Source organism: Aegilops tauschii, chromosome 5 (assembly GCF_002575655.3).
Source record: "Aegilops tauschii subsp. strangulata cultivar AL8/78 chromosome 5, Aet v6.0, whole genome shotgun sequence".
NCBI classification, from domain to species: Eukaryota; Viridiplantae; Streptophyta; class Magnoliopsida; order Poales; family Poaceae; genus Aegilops; species Aegilops tauschii.
In genome coordinates, this window is record NC_053039.3 from 7,031,837 (window position 1) to 7,038,399 (window position 6,563).

Below are 6,563 nucleotides of genomic sequence, written 5' to 3' on the forward strand. Positions count from 1 at the left end.
TGCTTTTTTTTCAACAGATCAGGACAAGAAGTAAGATTGTTCTCAATTTATTTACTGACTCGCTATCCTTGCAACTAACAAAAGTAGTTTTATAATGATAGGTTCATAATTACAAGTACGCAGCACACATGAGAAGCAGGACAAAGAAAACCTAGAATTTTGAAGCGGTTCCTGCAAGTCGGAGTCACCCGGGGAAAGAGCATGTCTTCTGACCATCTCAGCTCTATAAAAAACCTTAAAGACACCAAGGGAAAATGTAAGCAGCTGGCAAGAAATTTAATGTCCCACGTGAAATTAGAGTTTAAGATCTTGGAAGCAATTTGTAGTTAACTCTTTAAGTCTTAACTGCAATACTTATACTTCATAAGTTGAAGCCTTTAGAGTTCCTGCTATGATCTAGGGCACAACCTCCACTCATCTACGGCACACAACCACTTGTGTACTAGTGTTTCAATATAGACAAGAGTAGCGATGGATTCCCTAGTGCATTTTTGTTCCGTCTATTTCTAGCGATTGCCAAGCTGAGGATTGCATGTACTTGAACATCTATTAACTCGGTGGACTACGTGGAGATTCTACCCAACTAGTTAGGTGTGACTACAGTATATCATCAACTGAGTTCAATTGTACCCTCTGATGGACAATTCAGTCTCGTTCACTGGATTTATTTCTAAACATATTCGACGGGTTACTCTTGCAAATTTAGGACATTGTACCGTACAGGTATGTGGAGATAATACAACTGCTACTATATATAGCCTGATCTAGATCTCAACTAATAAGGAGTTCACCAGAAAAATCTAATAGTACAACTCTGTATGCTCAGTTCTATTGTCAGAGGTATAAATTGGCATTAGGCCAACGATCTGAAAGTGACAAAAGAGCTAATAAACCAAGTGCTGTTAGGGCTTTTGCAAGGATGCAGTCCAAATTCCAATGGCACTCGACATGTGCAAGAAACTATGTCCAGAAGATATGGCAGGTTTACCTGAGTTATACTGTGAGGAGCTATAGCAAAACGGCCATTGTATTGCTCAATTCAGTGCACAATAGGAGCGATTTCTTGTTCAGCACGTGGCAGGGAAGCAACTTCAGTAGGTACCAGCAGAGTAATGGGGCGACGACAAACAGGGCAATTAGTCAGGTTGCTGAAGGACAGATCCATGCAGGTAGACCAAGGATCATGTTGTACAAATTTCAGGTCTCCATCAGCCAGGGGGCTTGTGTTGTACTCATTACCACCAAGGAACCAACCCAACCGTGTCAGAGAGCTCTGATCTTCAGTTGGCCAAATTCATGCATGCATTGCCATACATCGACTTGGCCACTCTCTCTCAGCAACATTGACACGGCCATGCGCCCGGGGGCGGAAAGCAGCTAGCACCACGCACATCACCCTGTCCGGGGGGGCGCCTCCATCGGCTTCATCAGCCCCTCTGCCTCCTCGACCTCGCCTGCCCTTCCCAGCATCTCCACGGTAGACGCATAGTGCTGCAGCGCCGGCCTCATCATCCTCCTGAACACCTCCCTCCCCTCACCCACCATCCTGGCCCTCGCGCACGCGGCGAGGACCACCGTCACCGCCTTGTCATCCATCTCCCCCTCCCGTCCGCGGAACAGGCCGAGCACCGTCCGTGTGCTGGACAGATGCCGTGCGGGCAATTCGTCGAACAGCATGCGCGCGGAGTCCGGCGGGCGACCCGTGCGCGGACATCGCGCTGGAACGCGCCTCTCCGGAGCGCGGCAGCGTGGAGTGTGACCACCAGCGAGAGAGACGGCAGCGAGGCGGCGCCACGGAGGAGCGCGGCGCAGTGCAGTCGCATGGCCATAGCCTCGTACGGTGGCCGCTCACTGACTCCGAAGTGACCCAACAGTCCGGGAGGGGACGGGTGGGGTGGCGCGAGGAGAATGCAAGGGAGGAGGAGACGGAAGGGACACTCCGGCGGCCGGCCGGCGTTGAGATCGATTTTGATATAAAGACGAGAAGACGAGGCAGGGCGCCCTTTGGCGTCAAAGAATACGAGGCCCAGGCCCAGGTATGTAGGGCGGGCCCATGTGTGTTCTACGTGCAAGCGCGTGCCAAAAGAAATCCACACAAGTTTTAAAAACTATTCTCGTTTTCTTCATAAAATGTTCATGTTACCAAATAATGATCTAAGGAAATATTCAGATTTAAAAAATTGTTACCTTCAAAACAAAATAAATTTTGATGTGTTTCTAAAAAAGAATGAAAAAAACTAAGTAAAAGCCAAGAAAGTTGGAAAGTAGAATGAAAAAAAAGCATTCCCTACAATATGTTGTTCGAGTCGGTATCGAGCGCCAATGGGCCGGCCTAGTCTCCATGCTCCTGTGTGTCACCCTCTTATTTGAAGCATGTGGGGATAACCTTTTTTTCTCTAGCATGTTATTGTTGTCGGTTGTTTTATCTGCGTTGACTTGAGTTTTAATTATGTTCTAGCGGTGTTTTTTCATACATATATTGTGTTAGGCTATTGTTAAAGACGGTATTTGTTCTGATAAGAGAGTGGAGTTGTTTTGTGTGTGGTTGTAGTGTCCTTGCACGTTTCAGCGTCAGTGTCCGTCGACATCCCTTGGGAACTCCTATTTCATGTTGAAAGGATGAAATTGTTGCTATAATGCGGTCCCATGAAGCCCTCACTCGCTCAACTCGGCTCCCTGCTCCTCGTTCACTTAGTTCTTTTTCGCTCACTCCAGTGCTAGCTCAGAAAAAACTAGCCGTTGTTTATTTATTTGAAAAAGGTTGTTAAATCAAAAGATGTTTGTTGATTTAAAGAAATGTTGCAAATTAACAAAACCATAATTTTTAAAAACATTAATGAACTTACAAAATATGAGTGGACCTCAAACAATGTTCATGAATTAGAAAAAAGCTTCACAAATTAGAAAATATCCATAGACTTAAAACATGTGCATGAACTTTAAATACATTTGAAAAATTAAAAATGTTCTTTAATTTCACAAAATCTGCAAGATATTTATTAAGTGTTCATAAATGAAAGTGTGAAAAAAGGAAAAAAAAAGTTGGTAAATTCACCGAGCAAGGAGATAGCTACACGCAGCAGAGTGTAGGGGAGATCGCTCCTTTTTGAGCCGGCATAGTTACGTAGTTGATTTGAAGTTTTGTTCTTAGCCTAGTGAAACTTTTGTTTGTCATGCTTCAAATAGTGTTTCTGTTGTATGTTGCTTAAAAGTGTGTATATGTTGTGGATGGTGTTGGATGAACTATATGTATGTGGAACTCTATCAAATGGTGTTCTTTTTGCCATAGGTGTCCGATAGTGATGGGCTTCATAACAATAACCATGTGTGATGTCAATTTTTTATGTATCAGGAAACACAAACACTGACTGGCTATAGATAACAGCAGTGACTAGTTAGTGACCGACCATTGGACGGCCGATGACTGACAAGTATAGGAGATCTATTGCAGCTTTTTGATAAATAAGAGTGTCAAACCCAACGAGGAGCAAAAGGAATCTATAAGAAGTTTTTAGCAAGGTTTCACTCCAAAATCTATAAAAGTAATTTGATAGGGCATTTGGTAGCAAGATAATGCATAAAATGATAAACAATAACAATAACAATAAAGTGCAACAAGTGGCACAATCCTTACATATGCTAAGGACAAGTGATTGTGTTTCTTATAGTGATTAAAACGCTCTTGAGGACACACAGGAATTTCACCAAGTTTCATTGAGTTACCTTTTGTTGTTTCGATAAGTATTGTGCGGGCAGGCATGCGCTAAGGTACTGCCTTTACTTGGACAAATAACTATTGATCATTATATCCTCCATGTAAGCATTCACAATTACAAGAGAAATAATTAAGATAAATCTACCATAACATTGAACTTTATCTTTAGGATCAAATCAACCCCTTGTGCAACAATTTGTAAACTAGTGTTTAGGTTTCTATCACTCTTGCTGCCAATTATCTACAAACTAATCCCACAATGTCTTCCCCTAGGCCCAACAGCAGATCTTGCGACCAGCTCATGATTCTGGCACATGGATAGCACGTTCCCACGCACCCCTGTCTATGGCTAGTTCTTTGGTGATACTCCATTCCTTCAGATCTCTCTTTACGGACTCCTTTCATGTCAAATTCAATCTACCCCAAACTCTCTTGACATTATCAGCACGCTTTAGCCGTCCGTTATGCACCGGAGCATTGATACGTCTCCAACGTATCTATAAGTTTTTATTATTTCATACTATTATATTATCAATCTTGTATGCTTTATATGTCATTTTATATCACTTTTGGGAACTAACATATTAACCTAGTGCCTAGGAGGGGCCCTTGTGGCTCCGTCTGACCTAATTCCGACGCTATAAATTTTCAAATATTACAAAAACCCCAGAGCGAGACCCGAAATAATTACTCCGCCGTTGCAAGTCTCTAGCCTCTACATCAACCTTACCGCCTCTCTGATGATGCGGATAACCCACAAGTATAGGGGATCGCAACAGTTTTCGAGGGTAGAGTATTCAACCCAAATTTATTGATTTGACACAAGGGGAGCCAAAGAATATTCTCAAGTATTAGCAGTTGAGTTGTCAATTCAACCACACCTGGATAACTTAGTATCTGCAGCAAAGTATATATTAGCAAAATAATATGGAAGTAATGGTAACGGTAGCAAAAGTAATATTTTTGGGTTTTGTAGTGATTGTAACAGTAGCAACGGAAAAGTAAATAAGCAGAGAACAATATGTGAAAAGCTCGTAGGCATTGGACCGGTGATGGAGAATTATGCCGGATGCGGTTCATCATGTAACAGTCATAACATAGGGTGACACAGAACTAGCTCCAATTCATCAATGTAATGTAGGCATGTATTCTGAATATAGTCATACGTGCTTATGGAAAAGAACTTGCATGACATCTTTTGTCCTACCCTCCCGTGGCAGCGGGGTCCTAATGGAACTAAGGGATATTAAGGCCTCCTTTTAATATAATACCGGACCAAAGCATTAACACATAGTGAATACATGAACTCCTCAAACTACGGTCATCACCGGGAGTGGTCCCGGTTAGTGTCACTTCGGGGTTGCCGGATCATAACACATAGTAGGTGACTATAGACTTGCAAGATAGGATCAAGAGCTCACATATATTCATGAAAACATAATAGGTTCAGATCTGAAATCATGGCACTCGGGCCCTAGTGACAAGCATTAAGCATAGCAAAGTCATAGCAACATCAATCAGAACATAGTGGATACTAGGGATCAAACCCTAACAAAACTAACTCGATTACATGATAAATCTCATCCAACCCATCACCGTCTAGCAAGCCTACGATGGAATTACTCACGCACGGTGGTGAGCATCATGAAATTGGTGATGGAGGATGGTTGATGATGACGACGGCGACGGATTCCCCTCTCCGAAGCCCCGAACGGACTCTAGATCAGCCCTCCTGAGAGAGTTTAGGGCTTGGCGGCAGCTCCGTATCGTAAAACGCGATGAATCTTTCTCTCTGATTTTTTTCTCCCCGAACACAAATATATGGAGTTGGAGTTGAGGTCGGTGGAGCTCCAGGGGGCCCACGAGGCAGGGGGCGCGCCCGGGGGGCAGGCGCGCCCCCCACCCTCGTGGCTAGGGTGTGGGCCCCTGGCCTTGATTCTTTCACCAGTATTTTTTATTATTTCCAAAAATAATCTCCATGGAGTTGCAGGTCATTCCGAGAACTTTCGTTTCTGCACATAAATAACACCATGGCAATTCTACTGAAAACAACGTCAGTCCGGGTTAGTTCCATTCAAATCATGCAAGTTAGAGTCCAAAACAAGGGCAAAAGTGTTTGGAAAAGTAGATACGACGGAGACATATCAACTCCCCCAAGCTTAAACCTTTGCTTGTCCTCAAGCAATTCAGTTGATAAACTGAAAGTGATAAAGAAAAACTTTTACAAACTTTGTTTGCTCTTGTTGTTGTAAATATGTAAAGCCAGCATTCAAGTTTTTAGCAAGGATTATAACTAACCATATTCACAATAACACTTAGGTCTCATGTTTACTCATATCAATGGCATAACCAACTAGCGAGCAATAATAATAAATCTCGGATGACAACGCTTTCTCAAAACAATCATGATATGATATAACAAGATGGTATCTCGCTAGCCCTTTCTGAGACCGCAAAACATAAATGCAGAGCACCTTTAAAGCTCAAGGACTGACTAAACATTGTAATTCATGGTAAAAGAGATCCAGTCATAGTCATACCCAATATAAATTAATAGTAATGGACGCAAATGACAGCGGTGCTCTCAGCTGGTGCTTTTTAATAAGAGGGTGATGGCTCAACTTAAAAGTAAATAGATAGGCCCTTCGCAGAGGGAAGCAGGGATTTGTAAAGGTGCCAGAGCTCGATTTTGAAATAGAGATAAATAATATTTTGAGCGGCATACTTTCATTGTCAACATAACAACCAAGAGATGGCGATATCTTCCATGCTACAGACATTATAGGCGGTTCCCAAACAGAATGGTAAAGTTTATACTCCCCCTCCACCAATAAGCATCAATCCATGG

General features: G+C 42.8%; 1 pseudogene; it reads right to left on the bottom strand.

Moving 5' to 3' along the window:
* Positions 1–827: 827 nt before the first annotated feature.
* LOC141022260 (pentatricopeptide repeat-containing protein At5g15340, mitochondrial-like) lies at positions 828–1,823 on the bottom strand (annotated as a pseudogene).
* Between the last annotated feature and the right edge of the window lie 4,740 nt (positions 1,824–6,563).